Source organism: Apium graveolens, chromosome 3 (genome assembly GCF_009905375.1).
Source record: "Apium graveolens cultivar Ventura chromosome 3, ASM990537v1, whole genome shotgun sequence".
Classification (NCBI taxonomy): Eukaryota; Viridiplantae; Streptophyta; class Magnoliopsida; order Apiales; family Apiaceae; genus Apium; species Apium graveolens.
Window position 1 is genome coordinate 73201793 of NC_133649.1, and position 14006 is coordinate 73215798.

The 14006-nt window shown below is 37.8% G+C and overlaps 1 non-coding gene across 1 annotated transcript; it reads right to left on the reverse strand.

Moving 5' to 3' along the window:
• Positions 1-254: 254 nt before the first annotated feature.
• LOC141715363 (small nucleolar RNA R71) lies at positions 255-361 on the reverse strand. Its single transcript, XR_012572129.1, has one exon. It is a non-coding gene; the product is annotated as a small nucleolar RNA R71 (small nucleolar RNA).
• Between the last annotated feature and the right edge of the window lie 13645 nt (positions 362-14006).

Sequence of the window (14006 nt, forward strand, 5' to 3'; positions counted from 1 at the left end):
TACAGAATTCTGTTTCTTTCGGAGGTGCTGCGACTGAAGATCCCAACATGCATATCAGGAATTTTGTCGAGATATGTAGTACTTTCAAATATAATGGTGTTACTGATGAGGCTATCAAGCTGAGGCTTTTCCCATTCTCTCTGAGGGACAAAGCTAATGACTGGTTACATTCTTTACCAGATGGGTCCATCACTACTTGGGAAGATCTCGCGCAAAAGTTTCTGGTGAAGTTCTATCCAATGGCCAAGATTGCAGCTATGAGGAGTGCTCTTACTCAGTTTCCGCAGCAACAAGGAGAATCTATGTGTGAAGCTTGGGAGCGCTACAAGGAGATGTTGAGAAAGTGTCCACATCATGGTATGCCTGACTGGATGGTGATCACTGGGTTCTATAATAGTTTGGGGGCCCAATCTCGGCCCATGCTCGATGCAGCTTCTGGAGGCGCTTTGTGGGCCAAAAGCTATACTGAGGCCTATAATCTTATTGAAACTATGGCTGCAAACGAGTATCAAAACCCAACTCAAAGGATGATGCCTGGGAAGGTAGCATGTATTCTGGAAGTTGATGCAGCTACAGCTATTACAGCGCAGCTTCGAGCGCTGTCTATGAAGGTCGATTCTTTAGCCAACTATGGAGTCAATCAAATAGCTATTGTCTGTGAGCTTTTTGCAGGCTCTCATGCTACGAATCAATGTTCTCTTGTTAATGAATCTATTCGGTATATGAACAATTTTCAGAGATCGCAGCAGCCTGTGCCCGCTACTTATCATCCCAATAACAGAAATCATCCCAATTTCAGCTGGAGCAATAATTAGAATATTGTTCAGCAACCATATCAGCAAGCTGCAAGGAAACAGTTTAATCCACCTGGATTCCAGCAACCTCAGCAATATGCTCAAATGAAATCATATCCTCAACAAGGAGGTGCTGCTCCACCTTCTAGTGCTGATTTTGAGGAGTTAAAGCTGTTGTGCAAAAGTCAGGCGGTTTCTATCAAGACCTTGGAAGATCAAATTGGACAAATAGCCAATGCCTTGCTTAATCATCAACCTGGCACACTTTCCAGCGATACTGAAGTGCCAGGCAGGAAGGAAGCTAAAGAGCAAGTCAAAGCTGTCACCTTAAGGTCTGGAAAAGTTGTTGATGCTGAAAAAGCAAAAGATGGAGAAGCTGAAGTTGTAGATGAAGAAGAAAACAAAAAGGAGAAAGAGGGGGAACCAAGGAAGACTACTGTTGAACACACTCTTCCTGAGGGTAATACAGGGAAGAAACGGTTTTATCCTCCACCACCGTTTCCTAAGAGATTGCAAAAACAAAAGCTGGACAAGCAATTTGGTAAGTTTCTGGAGGTGTTCAAGAAACTTCACATCAACATACCTTTCACTGAGGCTCTGGAGCAAATGCCTAGTTATGCAAAATTCATGAAAGGTATTCTTTCAAGGAAGGTGAAATTGGATGATCTTGATACCATTGCTCTAACGGAAGAGTGCAGTGTCGTGCTCCAACAAAAGTTACCTCCAAAGCTTAAGGATTCAGGTAGCTTCACCATTCCTTGCACCATTGGCAAGTTGTCATTCGACAAGTTCCTTTGCGATTTGGGAGCAAGCATCAATCTGATGCCGTTGTCTATCTTTAAAAAGCTGAATTTTCCTGATCCAAAGCCCACCTACATGTCTCTATAATTGGCTGATCGTTCTATTACATACCCACGAGGCATCGTGGAGGACGTGCTAGTAAAGGTTGACAAACTCATCTTTCCTGCAGATTTTGTCATTCTGGATTTCGAGGAAGATAAGAAGATTCCCATAATCTTGGGAAGACCTTTATTGGCTACATGCCGTACCTTGATAGATGTGCAAAAGGGTGAACTTACTATGAGGGTGCAAGATCAGGATGTGACATTCAATGTGTTCAATACAATGAAATTCCCTATGGAAGATGAGGAGTGCTTCAAGATGGATTTGGTCGATTCTGCAGTTATTTCAGAACTGGATCATGTGCTAAGGTCTGATGCCTTAGAAAAAGCCTTATTGGGGGAATTTGACAGTGATGATGAGGAAGGCAATGAGCAGTTACAATATCTAAATGTTTCTCCTTGGAAACGAAAGCTAGACATGCCATTTGAATCTCTTGGTAATACTGATCTCACGAATGCTGAGGGAAAGCTCAAACCATCTATTGAGGAAACACCAACTTTGGAGTTTAAACCATTGTCTAAACACTTGATGTGACGGCCTCAACCCCGGGGTCATGAGTTGACGTCATCCACAACACAACAACCAGCATAATAAAAAAATCATTTCACTGATAAAACATAATCACTACCCCCTCTTACCAAGATTTTTACCAGGTTCAAGTATGATTTTGGTTATAATTTATCACAAAACTAATTTATTACAACCACCTTGACAATACTATCTTAATATAGCAACTCAGTAGACCACTTCTGGTCTGACACAACTATCTCAGAGGAGCTTGACACAGAAGAAACTGGAACTCTGCCCCGACTACTACTGAAGAATCTCCTAGGTATCTGCAATACATATATAAAATATTTTTCAAGGGTGAGCAATCAATTGCTCAGCAGTACCACTATATGACTAATAAGCAAAAACAATTTATGCTAAACATTTATAGGAACAGAAATCATAACTCGTTTATAAAACAAGTAAACATGTGAAAACCGATGAAACTTATGAAACTGATGAAAACTGGATTATCAATAGCTAGCATGCTTTATAAAACATTTCATTAATTATGCTGTGTAAATACCAAAGTTCAATTTTAGCATGCTACTTTCATTTTCAAATCTCCCGTCCCATCGCAGGACCCATAAAACCATTTGTCCCATTACGGGGACCCAAAATCATTTGTTCCGTTACGGGAACCATAAAACTTGTCCCATCACAGGACCCATAAAACTTGCTCAGATATAAAAGTATTGGATGATCCCTGGTGAGACAACTGATCAGGCTATCTCCATAGGATAACTCTATCTTGGCTATCCTATGAAAACTTGTTCCGGAACTCAGAGACTAGCTAGGTCCCTGTCAAGCTGGGCTGGTTGTTATAATAGGGTGCGCAACCACTTCGCCTCTTACGCTATCTTCCAGGCCGTTACGGGCCCCCAGCGCACACTCATCCAATTATCTGATTATTTTTACCCAGTTTTCTAAATCACTTACTTATGTCTTGTTAAAAAAATTATATCACAGCACAATTTCCAAAATATTTTCATTTTATTCAAAATTTAGAGATAGGCATTTTCAGAAGTTACTTTTCCCCCAAAACACAAGTTAACAAAACCATTTGAACACAGGGGATACGTAACTTAGAACGTTCTGTTCCACTACGAGAATATAACATTATCTATTCATATATACTGAACCATAAAAGAATGGTCAGGGGTACTTGCCTTGCAGAGCTTTACAAATATTATCGATTGACCTTGAGCCGACACGGACGCTCAGGCTTTAACGTCTAACCACTAGATTACCCTGGATTCGACTTCAACACTCAGGTCCTTCGATTGGAACCTTACTGAGCTCGTCGACTGTCCACTAGGCTATCTTTAGACCAACGCCAACTCTTGGGCCTTCCGACTATAACCTACAAGGCCGAAACACCCTAACTTAGACATTCGATTATGCTTGACATATCCTCGCTAACAATCTACCCGAATGTTAACAAAACCTGGCTCGTAACATATTCAATATTATAATACACGTATCAATTGGGGTTCACGTCTTCGAAAGTCGGTTCGGTGTTCGTTTTCAGAAAATAGGTATATTTATCCTTTTATAAAATTAGGGTTATCGATTTTTGTAAAGTATTTCATCACAACACATAATCATATTTCGTATAAAGTACGTAATATAACCGATCAACGTTCCGATAGTCATTGGGTGCGGCCTCGTATTTCCGTAATTTAATTTGCCGGAAATCAGGCAGCACCTCCTTTATTTATCGGCTAACCCGTCGAACATCCCGACGTCAAATCAATTCACAACAACTACAATGACAATCCAATCACAATCCAAATGTACGAATCCCAATCACCGATTCATACCAATAATACCAATCGATATCCATAAATTTCCGAACGCCAATTCTATTACAATTATTAATTATTATCCGCATTTTTATATTTTTATTCCTAGGACTCAGAAATATTCATCATAGTCCACCGTCAGCTCACTAATGTTCATCGCTGACGGTGGCGAAATTCGCGGGTACCTGACTAATTCGGGTTTCCAACGCGAATTTCACCGATAAAATTTTCGGAATCGTTGAAAATTAATACAAAATAAATTTGAATAATCATAAATTTTTCATTCCAAATTTCCCACAAATTATTCAATAATTTGAATTCCTCCAAAAGGAATTGAAAGTATCGAATTATCAGAACCGAACCAACAACAACACAAATGGCGTACAGATATATACCATCTACACGCGCAACCACCAGCAACAAACTGGAACAGGAAGTCAGGCGACAACTCACCGGAAAAAGGAAGTAAAAAATATAGCCTCTAAGCTACACACACACATAACACACACACACACACACACTCACACAACCACACACAACACGCACACACGCTACAGCCACAATAATACCCGAGCAAAACCCCAGTGCACGCGCCACCATAACCCGCCGGAAAAGCGAGGTCGACGACGGCGATACGGAGGGAATAGACAGGGGAATTACCAGATAATAGCAAGGAAAGGTTCCGAGAACAGAGAGGAACAAGGAGCAAAGATATTTGGACAAATTACCCGGAATTAAAACTGAAAGAGAGCTGTGAATTGAATGATTGAAAGAAAATAAGAGATGATGCCTTTGGATCGGGTCTGAAACAAAGAAACCGGGCTGTTATATTATCAAATCACGTGTCCAAATAAAGGACACGTGTTCCCTTTAAAACCGCACGCCTTAATTTCGACCCGATTCCGCATTTTCACGATATATTTTGTAAATACAAATGAGTCGGAAAAATTTCGAAATAATATTAAAATTTCTGGGGTATTCAAAGATTAATAAAAATAGAGTTTTCGAAATCTTCAAAGAAATTTTGAACTGCGTATTATATTCGCATTTAACAATATAGCGAATAAATGTGCGGGTGAATTTGATCCCAAAAAATTACCTAAATAATTTTAAAATCCTCGGAATATTCCAAACTTACATAAATATGAGTTTCATAATTTTTTAAGGAATTTTGGAATTAAATACGGATTTAACAAATAATTGCAATCAGAAAATCATATATGGCTAAATAATCAATAAAATATTGATTTCTCAATTTTATACACTCCTAAACATAATTAATAAGATTATGAAGCCATAAAAATGATTTTAGAGATAATCCCCATATTTATGAAAATAAATCTTGAATAGAATCACCTTTAAATACAAAAACAAAACAATCCAGCTTAACAACTAATTACACAAATCATCCTCGAACACCAATAATCACATATGATTAATAATAAAATAATATCCAGCTAACTGAATCTATACACATATTTTATTTATGTAATTATTTAATAATTACACATTTAAACAATATAAAAATATATACGAATCGTTATAATCTTCCCCCTTAAAAAGATTCTGTCCTCAGAATCTGATTTTTAACCAACCAAGTGAGGATATTTGTCAAGCATATCTGACTCTAACTCCCAAGTAGACTCTTCTACTCGAGGATTCATTCAAAGCATACTTACTATGGATATAAATTCATCCCTAAGGACTCGCTCATAATGACCTAGGATTTTAGTCGATCATTCCACGTAGACCACGTTTGGATGAGAGCCCATTGATTTCTAATCAATGACTTGATTCAAATCAAAAATATATCACCTTAACATTGACACGTGGAACACACTATAAATTTGCTACAACTGCGGTGGCAATACCAACTTATAAGCAACTTCAACTATCTTCCTCGATATCTCGAATGGTTCCACATATTTAGGACTCAACTCGCCCCTTCTGATCAAACTTAACCAACCTCTTCCAAGGTGAAACTTGTATCAATACCAACGATCCTACTCTATATCTATACTCTTTCGATGCAAACCCGTTTCCTTTATTTGTCTATCCCGAGCTGCTTCAATTCTTTTCTGAATCAACACCACTACGTCCTTGGTGCGCTAAATTGACTCAGGACTTAACAACATTTATACTCCTTCTTTCTATTAATAAAGTGAGGACCCACGCTTATGTCCATACAATGCTTCACAAAGTAGAATTCTCTTACTAGCGTGATAACTATTAACATAGAAAAACTCAATCAATGGTAGGTGATTACCATAGTTTCCTTTTAGATCCAAACTATATACTCTCAATATATCTTATATTGACTGAATCGTCTTTTCACTTTGACACTTCATCTATGAATGATAGGCGGTGCTCATTTTTAACTTAGTTTCCAAACATTCGAACACCTCTTGCTTCTTTCCCTCAGTTAAGGCTGAAAAGTAATCTCATATCTTCACTTCTTCTCACCTTCAAGTATTTAAACTTCACATTCCACTTTTTCCCCATTTCTTTATTAACTCCTTAGCGATTTTTAATCACATTCAATCCTTTCCTTTTATACAGGGCATCTGTTACTACACCGACTTTGCTTAAATGTTCGTTAGTTAAGTAATCAGAATCGTTTGTTAATCCCAGCCAAAATTCATACTTGAAACTTAACATATAGTTGTTTTCCTTCTAATCTTCGTAGGGAAATCCTTGGGCATTCCACATAGACATCCTTGGTCCTTGAATAGTTGATGATGTTATCAATAAATACAATTATGCTTATCCACGCACTCCTTATACACCATGTTCACTAACTGATACACTTGTTAATCCAAATAACATTACCAAAAATTGTGATGCCCATATTTCACTTTAACTGTAGTCTTCGATACGTCCTCAGGCTGGATCTTAAGTCAATCCCCGAGAAATAACACAGTTCTTGAATTTGGTCGCATGAATAATCAATTGTTAATAGGGTTACTTATTCCTATTCGTCGTTTTGTTAAACTCCTGATAATCATTACATACTCTCATAATTTCATCCTTCTTTTCAGCAACATCTCTGGTAACCAAGGGATTATATCTGGTATGCTTACTTTCCTTACTAATATCTTTTACAATTATCGAGCTAATTATTTCATCCCACTAGCCTTCAAAGAAACTCAAGGGCATTTATATATTACACAGCTTCCTTCAGCTTAAGTATTTTCTTCTTCATATCTTTACACAAGGTGGATCTACTTTATCTCTTTAGCTTATTAACTTATTTCTTCGCACGATTGGAAGAGCTTATTATCTTGCTCCTTCCTTTAACAACTTACCCTACTACTGGCTTCCATACACTTTACTATTCGCTTCTCCTGAATTAATCTTTGCCTTATGAAAGGACAACCAATTCGTTACTAAAATTATATCAAACTCTCTAGCTCAAAGGGTGTCAGATCAGCTGTACTACATCCGAATTCTAAACGCTCGATCTTTTGGTCACTCTGGAAGTTCTGCCTCTAACTATGCTGGATTTTAACCCTTGGGATGTAGTACCTTGAGTAACCGTTCCACAACTCCTTGCAATACGCCCAACCTTCCCACATTTGTAACAAGTAACTCCTGGATTTTCTGGATTGCACTCCGACGCATAATGACCCTTATGACCACATATGACACATTGAACGTTCTTTATTTTCAGGTCTGAAAATCACATCAGAAATCGACTTACTCTAATTGGAACCGACTTCTATCTAACTGACCATTAGTTGGTACAATTAACCAACTCTCTCTTCTAATTGATCAATTGGAGTATCAACAGAAACATTAGTAACACACAAAAGTATACGTTGTATCCATAAAGGTAGGGTATTTTCCAGAAATTTGGGCAGCATTTCCTCTATATTATTGACTACCAATCGGACTCAAGCCGACACCAACAATCAACCAAAAACCATATCAATCCATCATCATCAACCAAACCACCAACGAGTATACTAACCATCTTTCACCACTCAACTCCACGGTTCACAATACTGTGACACATAACATGTTAATAACCATATGTATCACTAACCAACATAATAAAATGGGGTTGGCTATTTCAGCCACAACTACCAACAAACATCCTCGCAAACCAGGTCAACTTCAGGAACTCCAAACTTTACTAGGCGTACAATTCCAATTTTCAACCCACCACTCTTCTAAAGGTAGTTTCCATCATTTTCCATAAACTAGCGTACCACTGAATTAACTTTTATAAGACAAAAACCTTCTCCAATGGATCGCCAATCCTTTCTGCTTTTGTTATTCCAAAATAGCAACCAGATACATAACTTTTACTTCTCCTGACGGTCAACTCTTCGTTTACTTTCCATAACTAGGACGGTGTGACCACAAAGGTTACCGAAGGAAATTCATTTCCATAAAATCCCAAATAAAATTTTAAAATCAATATAATCCATTCTAAAAGAAAAGTGAAGAAGATGCGGATATGACTGGGAGCAACCATACAAGTACGTAAGATGGCCAGTCTTAGTACCATACAGTTTACAACACATATTTTGGTGGCGTCCCACCAGACCCTTTGCCACACAGACAAATAGTCAAATTATATGTATTGTTTGCCCCAATCAACCCATAGAACCTCTGAGGAAAGAAAAAAAATAAGGTTCAAGGTATAAACCATCCACATTCACTATGAGACTCGGCTGTCATCGCAGTCGCTGACTATTACCATTCCACTTAAACTTTCACGGTCAGACTCGCTTCCTCGAGAAGGGAAACTAGAAACCTCTACCAGACATTGCCAGTGATAGCTATATACAAGGGAGACTTACTACAAGCTAGGGTAGTTCCAGCCAATCCTCAATAGACATCAGGGTTACAACTCCGAAACCCTTGACTAAACTCATAGACTCGCTCCTCTGGTTGAGTTGCTGACTCACATCAATATATAAACCTTCTTGCACTCTTTTGACTCTATTCCTAACCTAAATCAGGGACTCAAACCTGTAGCTCTGATACCAACTGTGACGGCCTCAACCCCGGGGTTAGGAGTTGACGTCATCCACAACACAATAACCAGCATAATAAAAAAATCATTTCACTGATAAAACATAATCACGACCCCTCTTACCAAGATCTTTACCAGGACCAAGTATGATTTAGGTTATAATTTATCACAAAACTAATTTATTACAACCACCTTGACAATATTATCTTAATACAGTAACTCAGTAGACTACTTCTGGTCTGACACAACTATCTCAGAGGAGCCTGACACGAAAGGAACTGGAACTCTGCCTCGACTACTACTGAAGAATCTCCTAGGTATCTGCAATATATATATAAAATATTTTACAAGGGTGAGCAATCAATTGCTCAGCAGTACCACTATATGACTAATAAGAAAAAACAATTTATGCTAAACATTTATAGGAACAGAAATCATAACTCGTTTATAAAACAAGTAAACATGTAAAAACTGATGAAACTGATAAAAAATGGATTATCAATAGCTAGCATGCTTTATAAAACATTTCATTAATTATGCTGTGTAAATACTAGAGTTTAATTTTAGCATGCTACTTTCATTTTCAAATCTTTCATCCCATCGCAGGACCCATAAAACCATTTGTCCCATTACGGGGACCCAAAATCATTTGTTCCGTTACGGGAACCATAAAACTTGTCCCATCACAGGACCCATAAAACTTGCTCAGATATAAAAGTATTGGATGATCCCTGGTGAGACAACTGATCAGGCTATCTCCATAGGATAACTCTATCTTGGCTATCCTATGAAAACTTGTTCCGAAACTCAGAGACTAGCTAGGTCCCTGTCACGCTGGGTTGGTGGTTATAATAGGGTGTGCAACCACTTCGCCTCTTACGCTATCTTCCAGGCCGTTACGGGCCCCCTGCGCACAATCATCCAATTATCTGATTATTTTTATCCAGTTTTCCAAATCAGTTACCTATCTCTTGTCAAAAAAATTATATCACACCACACTTTCCAAAATATTTTTATTTTATTCAAAATTTAGAGATAGGCATTTTCAGAAGTTACTTTTCCCCCAAAACACAAGTTAACAAAACCATTTGAACACAGGGGATACGTAACTTAAAACGTTATGTTCCACTACGAGAATAAAACATTATCTATTCATATATACTGAAACATAAAAGAATGGTCAGGCGTACTTGCCTTGCAGAGCTTTACAAATACTATCGATTGACCTTGAGCCGACACGGACACCCAGGCTTTAACGTCTAACCACTAGATTACCCTGGATTCGACTTCAACACTCAGGTCCTTCGATTGGAACCTTACTGAGCTCGTCGACTGTCCACTAGGCTATCTTTAGACCAATGCCAACTCTTGGGCCTTCTGATTAGAACCTACAAGGTCAAAACACCCTAACTTAGACATTCGATTATGCTTGACATATCTTCGCTAACAATCTACCCGAATGTTAATAAAACTCGACTCGTAACATATTCAATATTATAATACACGTATCAATTGGGTTTCACATCTTCGAAAGTCGGTTCGGTGTTCGTTTTCAGAAAATAGGTATATTTATCCTTTTATGAAATTAGGGTTATCGATTTTTGTAAAGTATTTTATCACAACACATAATCAGATTTCGCATAAAGTACGTACATATAACCGATCGACGTTCCGATAGTCATTGGGTACGGCCTCATATTTCCATAATTTAATTTTCCAGAAATCGGGCAACACCTCCTTTATTTATCGGCTAACTCGTCGAACATCCTGACGTCAAATCAATTCACAACAACTACAATGACAATCCAATCACAATTCAAATGTACGAATCCAAATCACCGATTCATACCAATAATACCAATCGAAATCCATAAATTTTCGAACACCAATTCTATCACAATTATTAATTATTATCCGCATTTTTATATTTTTATTCGTAGGACTCAGAAATATCCATCATAGTCCACAGTCAACTCACTAATGTTCATCGCTGACGGCGGCGAAATTCGCGGGTACCCGATTAATCAGGGTTTCCAATGCGAATTTCACCGATAAAATTTTCGGAATCGTTAAAAATTAATACAAAATAAATTCGAATAATCACAAATATTTCATTCCAAATTTCCCACAAATTATTCAATAATTCGAATTCCTCCAAAAGGAATTAAAAGCATCGAATTATCATAACCGAACCAACAACAGCACAAACGGCGTACAGATATATACCATCTACACGCGCAACCACCAACAACAAACCGGAACAGGAAGTCAGGCGACAACTCGCCGGAAAAAGGAAGTAAAAATATAGCCTCTAAGCTACACACACACACATAATGCACATACACACACTCACACAACCACACACAACATACACACACACTACAGCCACAATAATACCCAAGCAAAACCCCCAGTGCACGCGCCACCATAACCCACCAGAAAAGCGAGGCCGACGTTGGCGATACGGAGGGAATAGACAGGGGAATTACCGGATAACAGCAAGGAAAGGTTCCAAGAACAGAGAGGAACAATGAGCAAAGATATTTGGATGAATTACCCGGAATTAAAACTGAATGAGAGCTGTGAATTGAAGGATTGAAAGAAAATGAGAGATGATGCCTTTGGATCGGGTCTGGAACAAAGAAACCGGGCTGTTGTATAATCAAATCACGTGTCCAAATAAAGGACACGTGTTCCCTTTATAACCGCACGCCTTAATTTCGACCTGATTCCGCATTTTCAAGATATATTTTATAAATACAAATGAGCCAGAAATTTTTTGAAAGAATATTAAAATTTCCGGGGTATTCAAAGATTAATAAAATAGAGTTTTCAAAATTTTCAAAGAAATTTTGAACTGCGCATTATATTCGCATTTAACAATATAGGGAATAAATGTGCATGTGAATTTGATTCCAAAAAATTACCAAAATAATTTTAAAATTCTCGGAATATTCCAAACTTAAATAAATACGGGTTTCATAATTTTTTGAGGAATTTTGGAATAAAATACGAATTTAACAAATAATTGCAATCAGAAAAGCATATATGGCTAAATAATCAATAAAATATTGATTTCTCAATTTTATACACTCCTAAAAATAATTAATAAGATTATGAGGCCATAAAAATGATTTTAGAGATAATCCCCATATTTATGAAAATAAATCTTGAATAGAATCACCTTTAAATACAAAAACAAAACAACCCAGCTTAACAACTAATTACACAAATCATCCTCGAACACCAATAATCACATATGATTAATAAAAAAATAATATCCAGTTAACTGAATCCATACACATATTTTATTTATGTAATTATTTATTAATTACACATTTAAACAATATAAAAAATATACGAGTCGTTATACTTTAGGTATGCTTTTTTAGGTGATGCATCTACTTTACCTGTTATTATTGCATCTGACCTTTCAGGTAGTGATGATGACAAGCTCTTGAGGATTTTGAGAGAATTCAAATCGGCCATCGGATGGACTATAGCAGATATAAAAGGGATCAGCCCTTCATACTGCATGCATAAAATTCTGCTAGATGAAGGTAGCAAGCCAACGGTTGAGCAACAGCGAAGGCTTAATCCTATCATGAAAGAAGTGGTGAAGAAAGAAATTCTAAAGTGGCTGGATGCAGGAATCATATATCCTATTTCTGACAGTTCTTGGGTGAGCCCCGTGCAATGTGTACCTAAAAAAGGAGGTATTACCGTGGTAGCAAATGAGAAGAACGAGCTCATCCCCACTCGAACAGTCACAGGCTGGAGGGTATGCATGGATTACAGAAAATTGAATAAAGCCACAAGAAAGGATCACTTCCCTCTTCCATTTATTGATCAGATGCTTGATAGATTGGCTGGTCATGAGTATTATTGTCTTCTAAATGGCTATTCGGACTACAATCAGATTTGCATTGCACCAGAAGATCAAGAGAAGACTACTTTCACTTGTTCATTCGGCACGTTTGCTTTCCGCAGAGTTTTTTTTGGCTTATGTGGTGCACCTGCCACTTTTCAGAGATGCATGATGGCTAGATTCTCTGATATGATGGGAAATAATGTCGAAGTGTTCATGGACGACTTCTCCGTCTTTGGACATTCGTATGATGAATGCTTGAACAATCACTGTTTGGTGCTCAAAAGGTGTGTAGAAACCAATCTGGTGCTCAATTGGGAAAAATGTCACTTTATGGTGCAGCAAGGCATAATTCTTGGGCACAAGGTCTTTAGTAAGGGTCTTGAGGTGGATAAAGCCAAGGTGGGAGTTATTGAAAATCTTCCGCCACCTATTTATGTGAAAGGAATCCGTAGTTCTTGGTCATGCGGGTTTTTATCGTCGTTTCATTAAGGACTTCTCTAAGATATCTAAGCCTTTGTGCAACTTTCTCGAGAAAGATGTGCCTTTCAAATTTGATGATGAATGTTTGGCAGCATTCGAGACTATCAAGAAGAGTTTGATCACTGTACCAGTTATTACGGCACCTGATTGGAGATAAACTTTTGAGATGATGTGTGATACAAGTGATTATGCAGTGGGAACAGTTCTTGGGCAGCAGAAGTCTTATATATTTTATGTGTTCTACTATGCTAGTAAGACACTAAATGGAGCTCAACTGAACTACACCACTACTGAGAAGGAGCTCTTGGCGATATTTTTTTGTTTCAAAAAATTTTGATCTTATCTACTTGGGACAAAGGTGACAGTATTTACTGATCACGCTGTCATCCACTATTTGGTCTCAAAGAAGGATTTGAAGCCTAGACTTATTCGTTGGATGCTCTTGCTACAGGAATTTGAGTTAGAGATCAAGGATCGAAAAGGTACTGAAAATCAAGTAGCTGACCATCTCTCTAGATTTGAGAATCCCGATTCTACTTCACATGATAAGATATTGATCAACGAATCTTTTCCGGATGAGCAGTTGTTCACAATTCAAGAGGAAGAGCCATGGTTCGGAG